We start from the raw sequence: 18,023 nt of genomic DNA on the forward strand, positions 1-18,023 counted from the left end.
TAAAAATTCAAAATTGCTTTGTAAATTAACGACAGATTTCACACACTATGCCTTCAAAGTCGCTGGTGCACTGACACAATCCTATTTATTCACCAATAAAGCAAAGCAGGCAAAACTGTTGCTGGACTCGCTACATGGGAGCATTTAAAGGCATTTAGATCTTAACTGCAGTAAGTAATTGTCATGTCACCTTCACTTTGCAACTCTTTTACAAAGTAAAATAAAATTAATCATCAGACTCAAATTTATTGAGGAGAAAACCACCAGCTATTTTTCTGACCTACATTGTTGATGCTCATCCCCGTGGATGTTACTAAACAACACACTAAATGTGCTCAGTCGGGCAGAGAATGTCATCCTTGTTAGGAATGTAACTGCGTGTCCTTGCAGTCTGTGTGTAGAAAGGCTTTCACAATAGAACAGTGGACACTCTTGTGCTTTCTGCCCACATTGGCAGGCCCTTAATGTCAAATGAGAGCAAAGCAGCCCCATTACGTAGGCAAAGGATTACTCAGTGGGTGGTAATGTATGAAACATAGCTTTTTTTTTTTCAACAAATACATAAGCGACAATATGTTAGTCATGTTTGTTTTGTTATATTTTGGCGCATATCTGGATAGAGGGGTGATTTTGTTTTCCTTACTTTTTGACAAACTAATTGACAGGATTCCAAGAAGACCCACATGGTGTTGAAAGACAAAAGTATGGAGTGGAGATGATTCTGAATTTGTTTTCAACAGAGTAGAGTGGTGATAGGAGCGGGAGCAGTGCCAAGGTTCCTGTGTGTTTGCAATGTGTGCAGTGCTGCAGACTGGGAACTGGGAGCAAAAGCACATCAGGATTTTCTAAAGTCGCAAAATTGTGCACAGCACTTAGATATACAAGTTCGTGTTTGAGTATTGAAAATCTGACATCGTGGTTGAGTCTGTCTTAAGTAGGGCATTGATGAGGATGGAAGACTGCTGCTGAGTGACTCCAGCACACCACACCTGAAATCACCTCCAATCAAGCGCACACACACACACACACACACACACACACACACACACACACACACACACACACACACACACACACACACACACACACACACACACACACACACACACACACACACACACACACACACTTAAAATATAAAATTATGAACCTAAAATGACAGTTGAGGGAGATGGGTGGATAGTTATATTATAGTGTGAACTGTCACTCAGAATAACATTAGATGATATTTTTGTTGAAAAAAGACCACAAACATTTAGTAGTATTTTTGCAGTAGCATGTTGAAACACAAACATCACAAAAGTGTAGTCTCCATTCAGAACGGATTTGCTCAGTTGTACAGACAAATAACAAAGAGATTGAGTATAAAGTGTATAATAGCTTCTATTTCTAGTCCTAAAGCTGAGAAGATTTGATAGTGTTAGAGTTAGCGCGAGGCTGGTAGTGTTCGGGTGTTGGTGTTTAGTGCATACATTCTGATCATTAATCAGATAAGCTTAACCTGTTTGGCAACTTCATGGCAACCTTTCATGGTTTAACCATAATGAAAATATGAATGACATTCAGTTTGCATTAGCTTTGACTTTTACCTGGCAAGTTTATAAATTGAAACATCTAATTGCAGATTTTCAATTAGTTAAAGATTATATTTACGTTATAATTACGATTAAAGTAACTAAAACGACAGTAAGAAGACATTGCCTCTTTGCCTTGTGTAATTTTGTATGCATAGACTAGGTGATATTTTTGTGCCCAGTGCAAGTATAGCGCAAAACACAGCCTAACTGTGCACATGGGTGGAATTAAAACAGCACTTGCATTGTGGGTGTGAACACAGCTGACTTGCTTCCTGCCAAATGTAAACAGCTCATCTCGTTCTTTTGAAATTGAGCGCAGGAGATGGTCTACATGGCTGGAGTCCATGCAGGAGATTGATGTGCATATGTTTTTTAAGGAACGGCTAGGAGATTTCCACTTACTCCATTAATGGACTGCATTCCTGCCTGATTGCTCGTGTCTGTGTGTGACAACCCACATTCCACCCCAATAGAAGAAGTATAGAGATGATAAGTATAATGGTGTTCAATGAGGTGGGTTGCACGCTGTTGTTCAGATTTAAGAGCCATTTGCACTATGTTTTGCCATTTTTTTAGCTTGACAAAGTTAAATCAGTGCTAAATTCATTAACTGTGTCTTTGAATATATTCCCATGCAGGCTGCCGGTTTGCGGCCACACCCACACGCAAGCACGCACACACACACACACACTCATCAACATACTGTACATAGAGTGCTTCAAGGCCTCATTGGCTATTTAGACAGCTGCATACATAAACACAGCCTACTCTTTACTCTCGGGTAACCAGATCAAATAAATCAACGCATTTGCATAGCTTATTGCATAACCAACACTTGATCACAAGTAAAGTTCAAGACCGTTTTTTTTCAGCTTTCTTCAGAGATAATCCATCGACTTATCTGAAAGAGCCTAACAAGGAATTAGTGTTTGGTGGCCACTGGCACAGGCTGCAGCAGCACACATTGTGACACACAATGACCACCAGGCACTGTGTCAACTCTGTCTTGCTTTCTGCTGAAAGAGCTCTCGCTGGGACTCCCGTGACATATTTCTGAGCTGAGGATTTCCAATGCTGACCATGGTGTCAATCACTTTCCATTCTACCCTCTCCTTAATGCTTGATTCAATTTATTTCAACTTTTAAAACAAAATGTCCTTCTGATTGTGTCATTAAGCACACAGGAAACTAATTTCGGATGTGATATTCTATTCGGAAGCATGTTGTTGACATGAGCCAAGAAGGAGTTCCCCAGCAATGATTAGTCAGTCTGATTATGGGTTTCTCTCTTGGTTGGAACTCGTTTCCATGGTGATGAAAGCAAGCGGAGACAAAATAGCACAGCTGGAAACACTGCGACACCCAGACTTGAAAGCGCAATAAGGAGTCATCCCTTTTTCAGTTATTAGTCCTAAAATAGCCCACCTCATGAATGACTTCCTGATGACATAGACCGAAACAAGGTGGGTTGCTTGGAAGCTATATCTGGGATACATTAGTGTTGCTTGACACAGGATGAATGAGTTTTTCCTGGGTGTGTTTCCCCTGCAGTAGTGTCGACAAGTAAAAACATTCAACAGTTTCTTTTGGGAGTGTTCTCCACACTCCAAAAATAATGACTCGTTGGCATTTGTTATGAAACGCAAAAAGGAACAATGAAATAATTTTGCAGACATTGGCTCAAATCCAATACTGGTAATTTGCCCATATAGGGATACAAAAGAAAAACCTTCAACATATTCAGATGCAATCACTTTACACTGTTAATTCCTGCAAAGTGACCCACAATTTAAAACAAGACTGAGCACTCTATAAAAATCCAGATTACAGACCAATATTTTAAAGAAAAAAATTAGTCTTACATCACATGCAGAGAATATCTGAACCATTTGCTCCACAAGTGTGTTCTTTGCGATGACTCACAGAAGTGTCCTGTGATGACAAGAAGGAAAAGATGACGATTGAAGTGGTTTACACTTGCGTCTGGCTACTCATTGCAATATGGCGAAGTTGGTTAATATTAGAACAACAGACGATACACTGCAAAGTTAGTCTACTGTATGTGAAGGCACTTAATTCTTTAAACATTAACAGCCATGAAGATGTTACCCAAGTATGGAGTTCCTATTTCAAGGGGGCCAAACTTAAGACCTGGCGGCCAGATCTGACCATCCGTGAATTTAATGTGGCCCATGATTTTTTTTTTTCTTGACTTCTGTTAATAACTAACATAATTCCTGGACTAAATAAGCCACATCCGAATATAAGACGCACCAGCTAGAATTAGGGAAAAATCCTGTTTTGTTCATCAATAGGACGCACTGGACTATATCTCCTAGGTGTTTCAATGTTTAATTTCCATATATAATGGAATATGCAGAACTCATACAATATCTTAAAAATCATGAAAAATCCACAGATAAGCCAAATTGGACTCAACTGGGTTCAAAACTTGTGCAAAATGTTGCGGCTTATAGTCTGGAAAATACAGTACCTATTCATCAAAATATTGTAATCAAATCCATAAACGTTAAGGCAGTGATAAACATTCACCACACAGATCATATTAGGTCGGAGAAAAGAAGTGCAGCTGCCTTGTGCTCTGGCCACATGCTTAGTCCAAAAACACAGCGCAGCTCAGTTTCTGACCAACGGACATCACGCCTTGTGACATGCTTTTGACAAAAGGTCAAACATGTGAACTTATGTGAAATGGCGTCATGCACAATTGAATATCACCCCGGCACACACAAAAAAAACAATGTGATTCAAATGCACCATTTAAACGGTCTTTCTCAAGCGCTTCAGAAGATCTATCCATATATCCACCCTTAACCTGTACCACTTGTCCCCACGGGGGTCACAGTCGTGCTGAAGCCTATCCCAGCAGTCATCCGGCAGTAGGCGGGGGACACCCAGCCAATCGCATGGCACACATAGATGAACAACCATTCGCTTTCGCACTCACACCTATGGGCAGATTGTAGTGTTCAATCGGCCTTCCAAGCATGTTTATGGGAGTTTGGAGGAAACCGGAGTACCCCGAGAAAACCCTTGCAGGCACGGGGAGAGCATGCAAACCCCGTACAAGTGGCCAGAGGTGGAATCGAACCCGCAACCTTTGAATTGTGAGGCAGATGTACTAACCGGTGGCTCACCGTGTCGCCCCGCTACAGAAGATGTCAAAGCAAATACAAAAGGCCACTCTGAGTATGAATGTGTTTAATAGCATAATAATTCTCTCTGTTAAAATGCCAATTTATGAATATTGAACTTTCCTAAAAAGTTTATTTTTCTTCTGTTCCCTTTTTAACGTGAACCAAATGCTGAATTTAAACCCTAGGTACAGAAGGAATTGTGATTATTATTATTTTTTTTATTTGCCTTCCATTGCACCGCTGATACATTGTAACTCTGCCCTTCAAAGGCAGCCACAACAACATAGCCTGATATGAAAGTTCTCAAACTCCTGTCCTATGTTGACTTGATTGTAAACTTAATAAATCAGAAGTCTCCTGTGATGTGTTGTGTCTAAGGTTCCACTGTAAGTATCCATGAGTGATAAGCATACAGGGTCAAAAGATGCGCTACTTAATATAATTTTTAAGTTATACCATTAATACCTCTTAAAATATAATGTGGTGAATTTTAATATCACGTAGCACAAGAACAGTTTATTTTGAAAAGGGCATGTCTAGTTCTGAGAAAATTGCTGTTGGTTAATACGTGACAAGACAATTGCACCCTGAATAATGTTTCACGAGAAGTCCGTCTGGTTCGTGTTAATGTCAAATGCGCTTTATGACCGATGTTGACATTGAGTCAGATAGAAAATATGAATCATGGCAATTATCTATAGAAAATCACAGATTATCCAAGAATAACGGATGCGACAGAGCTATTTTCAGCATTGCATCACAGAAAATGACAAGGTTGCTCTTTATTTCAAGTTGTGTATGACATAACAACCCCCAGATGACATGGACCACATGATTTTAAAGATAATATTGTACATATGTTGACACATTGAAGTGAAAACATTTGCAGCAAATTTGTGAATCAAAACAGCATTCAAAATTTGGGCCAAACAATTTCTTTGAAGGGAACATGAAAATTAAAAGGAATGGAACAGAACAAATGGTTATGTGCAAAATTATGAAGATTTTTGTGTCAGGGTGATGGCATGACATTTCATGTAACAATATTTTATGGGCAAGAATAATTAATCATGTCACCTTCTATCAGTTGACCTTCAGAGTGGCTGGTGTGTGTCCCGATAAGAGTGTCATTCCAGGATTACACAACTACTTTCTTCCCTTGTATATCATCTTATGTAAGTCATCACCATTTTTTATTCCATAGGACAGACAAAATAATTAGAATGAATCCCAAAGCTACACTTGCCACAAGTCAAACATTACTAGGCTGCTGATTTGGATCTCTCACGCACGCACACACACAGACGTCCTTGACAAAGTGCATGTCTGACTTCCAAATACTGATTGCGATTCAGGTTAAGGACGGAGTTTCGGTCCTTATTAGCTTTGACCAAGAATCACAACACATGCAAAAACTGTCTCTCACTAAAGTAGCAAATCATTATGACTATTACAACCAACTTTTGTTGTTTGCACAGTCATTGTAGTCATCAGAAGATATTTTATTTTGCATCTTTATTCATCCTAGCGTAATATCAGAGCTTTATGCATACATTTTGAGGTCATTCAGAATCACATGATGCTTGTTTTAGACTCTGGATACTTTTACATTGTAATAAACATAACATTGTAATTGACCTTTCACTTGTACTAAGTTCATTTTGTTTTTCCTTATTTAATCACTTCACTGGTTTCTTTTATATCAAACAAATTTGTTTGATATAAAAGAAACCAGTGAAGTGACCTTTCACTTCTCAACTGTAATAAAATAAATAAAAGTATTGGATAACAACATAACAGTAATTGCACTGACTGAACTCACCTGCTATGGTCATAAACAAGATCATGATAATTAATTTTACAGTGTCACTTAAAACACGTATTTTTCTTTGTCTGCAAGCTTGTATGATACTGTTGTTTTTATTTTTTAATCATGTTCAATTGTGCAAGTGCAGCCGATGTTGTGGCCAATGTATGTTTATATAAGTGGTAAACCAATGCTAAAAGTGAGCAAAAAACCAGAACATAACATTGCTTCTGTTATGGTTTACTAAAGAACATGTTGCTTGAATTCACGTCCTCTGCAGCCAACTGTGTGTTATGTAAGTACGTGTGTCACCCTCCGTCCCCATTGTGGTTAGCGACAAAATCATCTATCTCCATTGTGGTTAGCAACAAAACCAACCAGTGAGAAGACCAGCACAAGATGATGTGGTGGCTGGTAATACATCAAGACAGAGCTTTTTTTCTGAGTGGGTGCACAGCATATGGTTGAAACATCAACACAATAAGTGTTGACATTCCCAACAAGATCTCTGTTTCAAGCGGAAGTAAAGACATCTTGACAAATGCAAAGCGCCATGTGCTGAGGGCTCGCGACATGATGTGACACACTGACCCATGGGTTTAAGAGTGTCCGGGTCATGTCTGGTCGTCAATCTTCTCAGTGCCGCTCTTTGGCAGCAGCAGTGATTTTTTCAAGACCATCTGGCTTACAGGACAAGTGGGTTATGTTTTTAAAGTCTATTGACCGGTGTTTGCAGGTGAAGATTTTGGAAGTTAAAGAGAGCATGCCAACAGTTATCACCCTGATCATCCTTTTAATAATGTATCCATCCATCCAATTATGTCTATTGCCTCTCCTGTGCCAACGGTACATGGCGGGAAGCCTTTCAGATGACAAGCACAGGACAAGAGTTTTACTATAATTTGTTTTAGTTACACTATACTATGTCTTATGCTCTTTGGTTATTTACAGTGCATTATTTTTACAAATACAATTAGACTTAATTCTTGTGACAAACTGCTGCCATTTGGAACATTTCAGTCCACAAATAGGCAGTAGTCAATTATTCTCTGGATGAGTCACCTTGTCTGGTTACCGGTATCAACAACAAAGGCTCCACATTGCTCCATAGCAACATTGTGTGTTCTGGGTGGCGTGAGTTTGCAATGCAAATGCAAGGTGTTGCTAGTGTACTATCAGAGTGAGAGTATGAGTCATACAATGTCAAAGGTTAGCAGTTTGTCTACTCGATTTTCTTCTTTGAAGAGAAACTCTTATTCTAGTTCTTTTACATCTCAACTCATCATCCGTATGTGACCAAAACCCACGCGCTAGTTTTATGTTCTAACTAATGTTTCCTTCTTCAGCATACTCTCGAAACCTCAATCTTTTACCAATTGATCGCTTGGGAAATATTAAGTTGCACATCCAATGTCAACAATGTTAGCTATAACTGTTTTTCCACCTAAAACCTGAAGGCTGTTTTCGTCAGCTGAGCTGTCACCCTACGTGGATCATTGTTTTCCATGTGAGAAAGTCATATCCATACGGCAGTTCTATTTATTGCCATAGATTGAGACCTAATTTGATTATCTCAACTTAGCACCTACCCTGCTACTTTGAGAGAACAAATAAAATGTTATTAGGGGGACTCAAGGGATTTCCTGGATAGGCTCAGAATATCAATTTTCATTTGCAGTCAAATCAAGGAGGCACGTGCACAACAAATACGACCAGAGCCAACATCTCTTAGGGTCTACTGACATGTCAAGTATCATCTATGAATGTGACAAATGCATGCAAAAATGTTGTTTCTTAAGTGTCAAGTTAGTCAGTCAAAGTTCATACGTAATGAAACTGAAACGTAATTTTGAAGGGTACCAACAAGTAAAAATCTGTCACCCTTCTTTTCATCAATCAAAATTTTAACCTGCAGAAATCAGGGCAAAATCGAGGTGCCATCACAAAACAATTCCTCAACAAAGACGGAAGATATATGTTATATAGCATATGTATTTTACATAATTCACCACAGGAAATCTTTAAAACTTTTGTATACTCGCGTTCTCGAAAATTGGGAAGTGTGCTGGAATTTGTACCTTAGGCTATATACAAGTGGCCTAAAAAGTGCACAGAAAGCAGAAAAGCATTTAAAAAAAAGTATCTCTGTGCGTTCTACATTTTCAATGGAGACAGAAATACAGTAAGGCCCGCATGACAAGAAAATTACTTTGTTTCTCAATTTCTGCTGAGTGACAACTTTTTGTTGAGCAAGCTTCTTTCCCAGGCTTGCACCACAGACATAACATCTCACTACCTTAAATGAACATACACAGGCAGTGAAAAAACAGGCTGTGATGTCAGCCCTTTTTATCTGCTTCCTGTTTACCTTCCTGCACGTCTAAGTCTGTCAGCGGGAGCCTCGGGAAACACCTACCACTTAGCTCCCAGGGAGAAGTCGGCCTCTGGCCTATTGTCACAACACCTTATATGGAAAGGTTCCAACTCTTCAGAGAACACAGAACAGGGTGGTATGACAGAGAGAGTTGGCGAACTGGAAAGAGAAACTAAAAATGGGTAACGATGGTCAGAGTTACTGCTGAGTGGTGGGAAACCCCTCGGTAATGATCAGGAAGACGGCCAGACCCAGACAGCTTTTCCATGTAGAACCTCCCCTCACCCCCGCTATTGCTCCACTCTTCAACCATCTGGCCTGTTGAAATGCTGTATTGTATATTAAACCGGCATACACATGAATGCTCAGCTCACTTATTTTTAGTAGTTGAGGAAATGTTCCACTTTGTTTACGTGTTCCACCATCACATTGTTGTTTTTGTCCTTATGCGTGTTTTTTTTTTTTCGAGAGACAGTTTCTATGACAACATCCAATGCTTATAAACAGTCATGTAAAAAGAGGAAGGAGGTTTCTCAACCGTCTTCTGTGAGGGCAAACTAACAATCTCACTGTGGCGCATCAGCTACAAAAGTACAAATGCTTTTTTCCCTGGTCTCACCACTTTATGTTGTCTAGAGGGATTGAGCAAAAGCTAAATTGATATTCCTGATTAATATTTGTTGAAGGCACACTTGGAAAGATAACTGACCAGATACTAGAAATGGTGGTAGAATCGTCAATTATCTTCTTTTTGGCATCAACAAAAAAGTGCCTGTCGTGTGTAGTGCAATATAGAGTAGTATTTAGCATGCAGTCGGAAAGGGGCAAAAAAGACTCTATCTTGGAGAATAACTGTGTTCTTTTTGTGCTCTCATTTCTGTTTATCTTTGGTTGTAATTCTGTGTTAAAACATCAATGTATCAATCGTCTATCACACTGCAATTTGCCTTTTTTGTGATAATAACTAGCGTGGCTTGGTTCCTTGTATTCTTGTTGACCATGAAACTGCTGGAGCAGTGTAACGGTAACACAGTGACGTCATCTGTTTCTGTTTTCACCGTTAGCCTTGTTGAGTTGGAGGTGGAAAACGCGTACTGAATGATTGGCTGTGGGAGATGTCATACCACCGGGCCGTCACAGCCGCACGCTCACACTCCAGTTTCTAAAGAGGGCACATTACGTCGTGCAGCGCTTCTATATTTGGTGTTAAAGTCAACACAACTGGTGGTCAATGAAGCTGTTGATGCAGACGTGACGGTACAAGAGGTTCATTCATCCGCTCCCCTTCCACTCCTCAGCCACCAAGAAACTCCTTTCATCATGATCAGGGGTGATTGAGGAAGGTGGGGCTAGTCAGACAGCCCACATAGAAGTTGGTGGAGGTGTTTACTACACTGCCCATCTGAGGAATGCATCTCCCAGGGTTGTTTTCATTTGTAGCGTTATTTAGCAAATTGCTGTTCCCAATGGCAATATTCAGCTCAACGGTATTTGGACATACTATAATTCTTGTAATCCTGATTTAATAATTGATCTAACAATATTTATAAAACACAACCAGCTAAACTTGCATGATGAATGACCCAGAAGGCTTTTCTCTTCTCATGTTTTTGTTTTGGGAGGGGACATGCTAGGAAGAAAGTTGGTCACCCCATAATTTTGTTTTTCCACTGACCTCACTGCAAAAATATGGCTCTATTTTTGGCTCTAACCTAAATTTTCCCCCTACTCTCTTAGTATAATAAGCCATTTTTCTAGTTCATTGACATCTATTTTAAGGTTCTAATTTAAAAATAGGTTTGTAAAAGACATTGTGCACTTTCAATTTGGACAGGAAACATGAACTGGGCATTAATCACACTGATTTTGTTGCTGCAGTTGGACAAAGGTGAGTCAGTCTGAAATGTTTTAGGTGGTCTGGCACCAGGATTACCCACACAATGATACCAGACACCACAGTAGGTAAGCAGCTCAGATTTGAGCAAATGCGGGTCAAACCCAACACCTCGTAACTCAAAAAAGATTTTGAATTATTGAAGCCAAGGGTATGACGTTCAAACTCATAGTTATTGCTGTTGGGTTAAGGAAATAATCCATACTTATTTAATCTAAATGTTTCCAAATCAAAGGATTTCAAAATGCTCCTATAAAAAAAAAAAAAAAAAAAAAAAAAACATGTTAAACTTGCTATGGTCCTATCTTGGCAACATTTCGAGATCATTAACATGGACATCCCATCCCTAAATTAACAAATGAAAATTAAATAAAATTTTTATTATTGATATAGGATACAATTCTGTGCATGTTTTATGACAGCACTATGATGCCAATGATAATAATTCATAACACTTTGATATTTTTCTTTAGGTAAAAAAACAACTAAACCAATGGAAAATAATTGTGTCCAACCTCACTGGGCTATTTTCTCCTTTCTTATAAAGCAAACACTCTTGTCCCCAAGTGCCCCAATTTCAACATTTGTATTCATTTAACGAGGTAACCAAAATCTGTTCTCACAAAGTCCATCCTGGAATCAGACATGACATCTTGGCAGGTAAAGAGTCTCTGTCAGAGCAGCAGCCAAAACAAGAGCTGGCCCACTCCCAAGCCCATTAAGGAGGTCCTAAATGGATGCTTTAATGTATAAATAGAGCTGTTTTCCCAGCACAGGTGGGAGGCATTCCGAGTCACAAACAACCCAATCATTCACGTTCCCAATGGTGACTCGTTTTATTTAGAGAAGAGGTACACCAACTTCCTGATGAGCCACACCTGCACTTTTCAATGTCGGCCCTTTTTACCTCATTCTGAAAAACTTCAAGTAATCTCAATCAGGGCAGGAGTAAAAAGTAAGCTCATGTTGGAAGGGTGCTATGTGTAGACGTCAGCCATCATTTGACTTTAATTATTGCACCACTTTCAGCCATGTATTTTCAAGTTTGTGTTTTCGCACATAGAAGCCAGAGTTTGCTTCAAAGTATTTCATTTTCCGTGCGACGGAACTGAAGTCATTCAGAAATGTCCTAGCTGTAGAGCCAAAAGTACAGAAAGAACTAAAACCTCAAGATGTTCAGCCAAATGTAATTAGCTTGTTGCTCACTTGCATGTGCAGACAATCAGCTGATCGCATTGAAAACAAAATGTGATTAATGTTAATTAAGTCTTTTATAGAAGAAGAGAGTGCTGTCAGTTTGTATTCCACGTGAAGACAGAGGGTAAATGAATTATCTGGAACTAATAGTGTGCATCACTCGAATCTTTTGCATGCTCTCCACATGCTCGCATGAATTTTCTGTGTACTCCAGCTTCTTCCTGCATTCTATAAACCAAAGTTCCATGAACTTGGAACATTGTGTAAAATGTAAATAAAAACAGAATACAATCATTTGCTAATATTCAAGTGAATACACGAGCAAGACAGGATATTTAATGTTCAAAGTGGCAGACTTTTTGATTTGCAAATTTTGACTCATATTAAAAAAAAAGCTTATACAATGGCCTGTTTACCACTGTGTTACATCACCTTTCCTTTATAACAACAGTGGAACTCTTTCCCATTTTTGTTTGCCGTAGTGCTTCAGCTGTTCAACACTACGGGGTCTCCATTGTCGTGTTTTGTTTCATAACGTAACACATTTTCAATAGGAGACAGGTCTGGATGCATGCCATGGCCATCATTTGACACAAAAGTTGTGTCAATAACAACCTGCATAGATGCGTAGATTTTGTGTGTACACACTATGTGTGCGGGAGGTGTTTTTTTTGTTTTGTTTTGTTTACTTTAAGGGTGACCATTTGAGTTTAATTAATTTGTTCTGAGCTGCAATCTCTGCAGCTAAGAGTTAATCATTAAATTGTGCTTGGAACCCCTCCCACTCCCTGGCTCAGCAAAATTTGAAGCACATGAGACGCAAATGAAAAGATTCCGGCGAGGATCTGTTTTTTATTTAAGGAATGAAAATCACACAAAGTACTCGAACTAGAAAAAGATTATTGGCTCTATGTCAATAATTTACACTATTATTAGCACTGGGTTTTCTTTTTTCTATTGAAATCCTGGTTCTGATTTCCTAGTAATAACTGTAACTGACAAACAGCTGGAAAAACAAGACAAAGTGCATGTAAGCCTTGAATGTGTGACGTATGGAAGGAGGTCATTGTGGAAACAGCTCTTAAACATTTCCAACACCAACAACGCATACAGGGACCACCCCATCGACTCAATTTCTCTTTGGAAAAGCCTGTCTTGATGCCATTGAATCAGTACTGAGAACAAAAAACAGCATTGATGTTTTTCACTTAGTAGGCACTTGGACAAAATAAATAGGTCAAATTAAATTCGCATGCAAGAGAAGATGGTGCATGACAGAAAGACTAAGGGATACAGAAAGACAGAAAGAGCACATGAGAGAATGAGGTCGTCTTTGTATGTTCCAGCTCGTCGTATATCTTTGGCTGCGCTCGCAGACCTGGTTGAAAGTACGGTCACCGGCAGGGAACCAGTCACAGGCCTGCAAAAAGCAGCCACGCAGCCACTTCACACTCAGAGCGTAGGAGAATGACAGAAAATGTCATGATGAAGGAAGGGTGGCCAGCTCGTGTTGGCAGGACAGAGGACATCGTGGCAAAATTTGGAAAAGGGCCTCCCCTCTTCACGGAAGTCATTGATGGATTTAGCCTAGATGATATAATGGACATCAATACAAAATGACGTGATAATGACATGCCGACGACAGCAGTGCTTGTCATTATCACCATATGCTTCAAGTGTGTGATAAAGGGGAGATGACGGTTAAAGCTCCTTTAATCTAACTAGCAAGGTCAATGGGTTAGTGGAGGGATAAGATGAAAAGAGGTAGCGCTGCTAACCATTCTTATCAACCAGAGTATAACTTTTCTCATGATTGTTGAAGAATGTTCCTTTTAAGCGTTCTGTTTCGATGCAATTATCATCTCGATTGTTAAAATTCTAATGTTTGATAGAAGAGACAGCCAAACTGAGGTGCACCTGGCTGTATGTGATACGTGTTCATAATCATGCACTTGGAGGCACACGTGTTTGGCTGCAGAAGCACATTCCGGAATGCCAGGATATTCAAGCTTTGCCCGGATAGATCGTCTCCCGCCTCGAAAGCCTTTTTAACTCCAAGCAGTGCATGGATTAAGACCTTGGATCCAGACAGCTAACAAGCCTGTATGTGTCTGCCACAAGCTGATCACCCGTTGAAAATTCTTTATGACTGGCTAAAACACACAGCTACCACCCGGAGGGGGACGTTTGCAAAACAAGTGCTTTGTCGAGGGGTGGTGGGGTGGGGAGTTCACAGAAGTGGGTGAGCTCACGGAGATTCATTTTGTAAACAACACAACAAAGACATTTTGAATATTACATTTTAAAAATGTTCATTTGGTGCAATGCATTGAGCTCTGATTACTCTTTCTCTAAACCAATGTCTCCCAAAGTTTTTCTTACAGCGCCCCACTTATGGAGATGAAATTATTTAGTTTGCAAACAATATTTCTTGGAAATCAACAAAAAACATGGACAGCAACTTCAACAATCCCTGCAGCTCTCATTATTACAGATGAAAATTTTTGTTTAACAAACACAAAATCTGAGAGAATGGCAAGGATCCCTCTTGATCTTCAAATGAGAAATACTATTTCAACAGTGGAGCTTGAGTGAAGGACTCTGGATTACAGAAAAATGTGTCCTTTCCTTCGACAGCCTGCCCGTGTGTTGCACAGCAGGATGATGAGGGATAACATGTGCCTCAGCATGAGACGTGAGCGTTGCTAGTTTTCTGTAATTACATAACATCTCCAGACAGGTGGAAAAAGGGCCAATTATTCGAGTCACCCTTGGTAGTGGCATGTGTTTTTTTTTTTTCCAGTTGACATGTTGACTTGTTTACAAGGTATTGTATACTTCATATTATTACTGCAGCTGTTTTTGCATCAAACATGAATTTCAATATACAAAATCATAAAATGAATATCATAAAACAAAAAAAAATCACATTAATGGTAATATTATGGATTTAAAAAAAAATAGAGTGCGCTTTGAACAGCATGTACCTAAAGCTTTATACTTCTAAATGTTATGACAAAGGGTCTATTTAACATGCATAAAGTGGAAATGAATATGGCCACAAAACAATAAACAAGACTACCTTAGAGTCCACCATCATGTATGTTGTTATGAATATGAAACCATTAAGAAAAGGCTGTTTCATAGACCGGCATTACCTCATATGAAACATTAAGGTAAATATTTTTAATTGAGTTTGGCAGCTAGCACACATTACTGGCTTTCTACTCCCCCACTGATTTCTGCTTTCGCACAGCATTATTCATTCATTCATTCATTCATTCATTCATTCATTCATTCATTCATTCATTCATTCATTCATTCATTCATTCATTCATTCATTCATAAAAACTTTAATCAAATGTGTGGACAAGAACGCAAAAGTTTTTTCCTTACCCAATAACAATGATAAGACAATAAAAATGACTGTTTTATGTCAGAATTTGTGTTTTTTCTTGTCTTTCAAAAATGTTGAAATTATGCCATGTAAATTACCTGACACAAAGAAAGAAAGAAAGAAAGAAAGAAAGAAAGAAAGAAAGAAAGAAAGAAAGAAAGAAAGAAAGAAAGAAAGAAAGGAAAAGAAAAATCAACATACAGAAGATGTTGCCATGTCAGAACACCACAGCGCTGTGAACACAAAAATAATACTAGTTCCTTTTATATCATACCAAAGGGGAAGTGGACCACATGACCGTGATGTTACTTTTGAGACAGATTCTCATCACACCCAGGTGACGCCACATGCACACTGAAATACAAATGTACCTTATGAAAGACTGCCGACTTCCCCCTTTCTGCAAGCGCCATCGAGAAGTGTGTAGAAATGAGAACCCAACCCAAAGGCCCTCTTCACTTTTGAATGGCAACACATCTCGATAGAAGTAACCACAAGGATGTGTATGAGGGGCCGCCCTTAAAGAAAAAAAATGTGAAAGAACATATATTGTAAAAGTACAATGAAAGACTAAATTAACTTTATTGTAATAGTGTTATGATGGTACATTAAGCAACCAGAGTCGAAATAAGAAAGACATACAGAGCATGCTGCACAGCAAAATACTGTTATGGGCTCATTCAACCACTTTCTACATTGGTACACATTTCTATCACAAAAATAATCAAGCTTTAGCGTGACATTTTACAGGTGTAATAGATTCCACCTAAAATGCAAGAATTTCTAAAAAGCAATTATGTCTTGAGATACAAGTTTCAGTCAATATTTGACCACATTTGTAATTCGAAACACTCTTGTCTTAAATAATGTACTCCCATTCATACATACACACATGGACACGTCATCCACCATTTATGTATCAGTTGCTTCAAAAGTTATAACACCGCAAAGATGATTCAAAGATGATCCCGTTTATGGTGTTTTGTACAGTGTCTTTGTTTTCTAAGATAATCCTTCTTGTTTCATGTTTAGTTTAACGGTAAACATCTAGAGATGACAACGAAGAATTGCCAACTGCTGCTTTTTGAGAAGGGAGTTGGGTTCACTGCTCACCATCCAGCTCGTACCTCAAACTTTCTGCTCGCAGGTCAAAGTCAACCTACGGCTCGTATCCCAGCCAAAAATAAAAAAAATTCAGGTCATTCACACCGCCTTATCTTTTTTTGTCAATAAATCCAGGAAAATTGGTGAGATCAGCACTTCAATAATTGTGAACCTATCTATATTCTTGTTCTTCCACTAAGATGTCTTTTGGGGTTAAATTGTTGATTATTTGAGTGTGTCCCAAGACTTTTGTGGATAACACCTATTTTCATCAATGTACTTCACATAACATGGAAACTATAGAAATGAAACTGAATCCATGAAAATATGTGGTTGTTTTGAACACATCAGAGTTCTTTTGGTGTGCTTTCTTAAGGTGCTCATTTCCTTTTCGTGCCTTTCCTCAACCATCAAACCCCAGCTTCCTATGCCAAGGAAATGAGGACAGTGAAAGCCAAACAAATTAAAACCCAAATTCAAAATGAAATTATGACCTACGAATTTATAAAAACAGTGCGGGAAGTTGTAAAATCTTTGGATGGCATTGCTCGTGTGGAAGTTCAAAAGAGCTCATACGACACCTTTTGAGAAAGTCATTAACATGCTGATAGATTGTTCCATATAGCTGGTACCACATCATACCTTTGGCTCTTATTTTTTATAAACTTCTAAATATATAATTCTATATGACAGTCACAATTATTTACATGCCATTAAGGGACTAAGACAGGTGCAAACCGGATGCAGCAGGGAAGTTGAGGTAATGGCAAGCTGCAAAAGCTTGGCAATTATTTTCGAGCAGCAAGCTCATGATGACAAAATGCTTGTGTTTTCTTTCCAGATGAAATTAGGATACATGTTTTTGCCAGTGACACATAAAATGTCATTCATGAAGCTCTGCATAGCCACACCTGAGCTGTTTATGCTATGACCATTAGCTTAATGATACGGAATGTGCAAGGTTGCACATAATGGACAAACATCCCTACCGTATATGGGCACAATCACATAGTGAAAGCAAATTATCTAGCTGCCAAACTGGGCTATAATAAAATTCTTAACACAAACCAACAGATGCAACATAATGTGTACAGATAGCACAATCAGTGTTAGTATGTTGTCTCGAGGTCAAGGGTTATATGACTCTTGATAGCCAAGTCCACCTTTAGAACAAAAACCTTGTGTAATTAATTTATAGGTCGCCTTATCACATCTGCAAATCCTGGTGTTAAATTTCTTAAAGTTGATAATCATTTATATGTTTACCCCACTACTTGAACTAAAGACGTGCGTGCATTGTCAGGACAGGACAAAATGTGACTTTTGTACTCCTGAACTTGTTTGCCCTTTTTCCTCCACAGCAATGCATGTGAAACATGTACTAGTGTGCCCCCTAGAGGTCGACTTCGAGTTGGCACCCTTGCTGCAAAATCCAGCGTTTGTGACACTGGAGTTTACAGAGGTGATATTCAAGGATGCATAAATATGTGAAATAACTGAGTAATTTTGAGGAAC

General features: G+C 38.9%; 1 long non-coding RNA gene across 1 annotated transcript; it reads right to left on the reverse strand.

Annotated features, from left to right (window-relative positions):
* Positions 1 to 44: 44 nt before the first annotated feature.
* On the reverse strand, positions 45 to 9,017 carry LOC148404321 (uncharacterized). The gene is made up of 3 exons (XR_015860386.1): positions 8,959 to 9,017; positions 3,440 to 3,509; positions 45 to 989 (listed from the first exon to the last, which is right to left on the reverse strand). It is a non-coding gene; the product is annotated as an uncharacterized LOC148404321 (long non-coding RNA).
* Between the last annotated feature and the right edge of the window lie 9,006 nt (positions 9,018 to 18,023).

This window comes from Syngnathus floridae, chromosome 1 (assembly GCF_059516105.1).
Source record: "Syngnathus floridae isolate MCC-2025c chromosome 1, RoL_Sflo_1.0, whole genome shotgun sequence".
Classification (NCBI taxonomy): Eukaryota; Metazoa; Chordata; class Actinopteri; order Syngnathiformes; family Syngnathidae; genus Syngnathus; species Syngnathus floridae.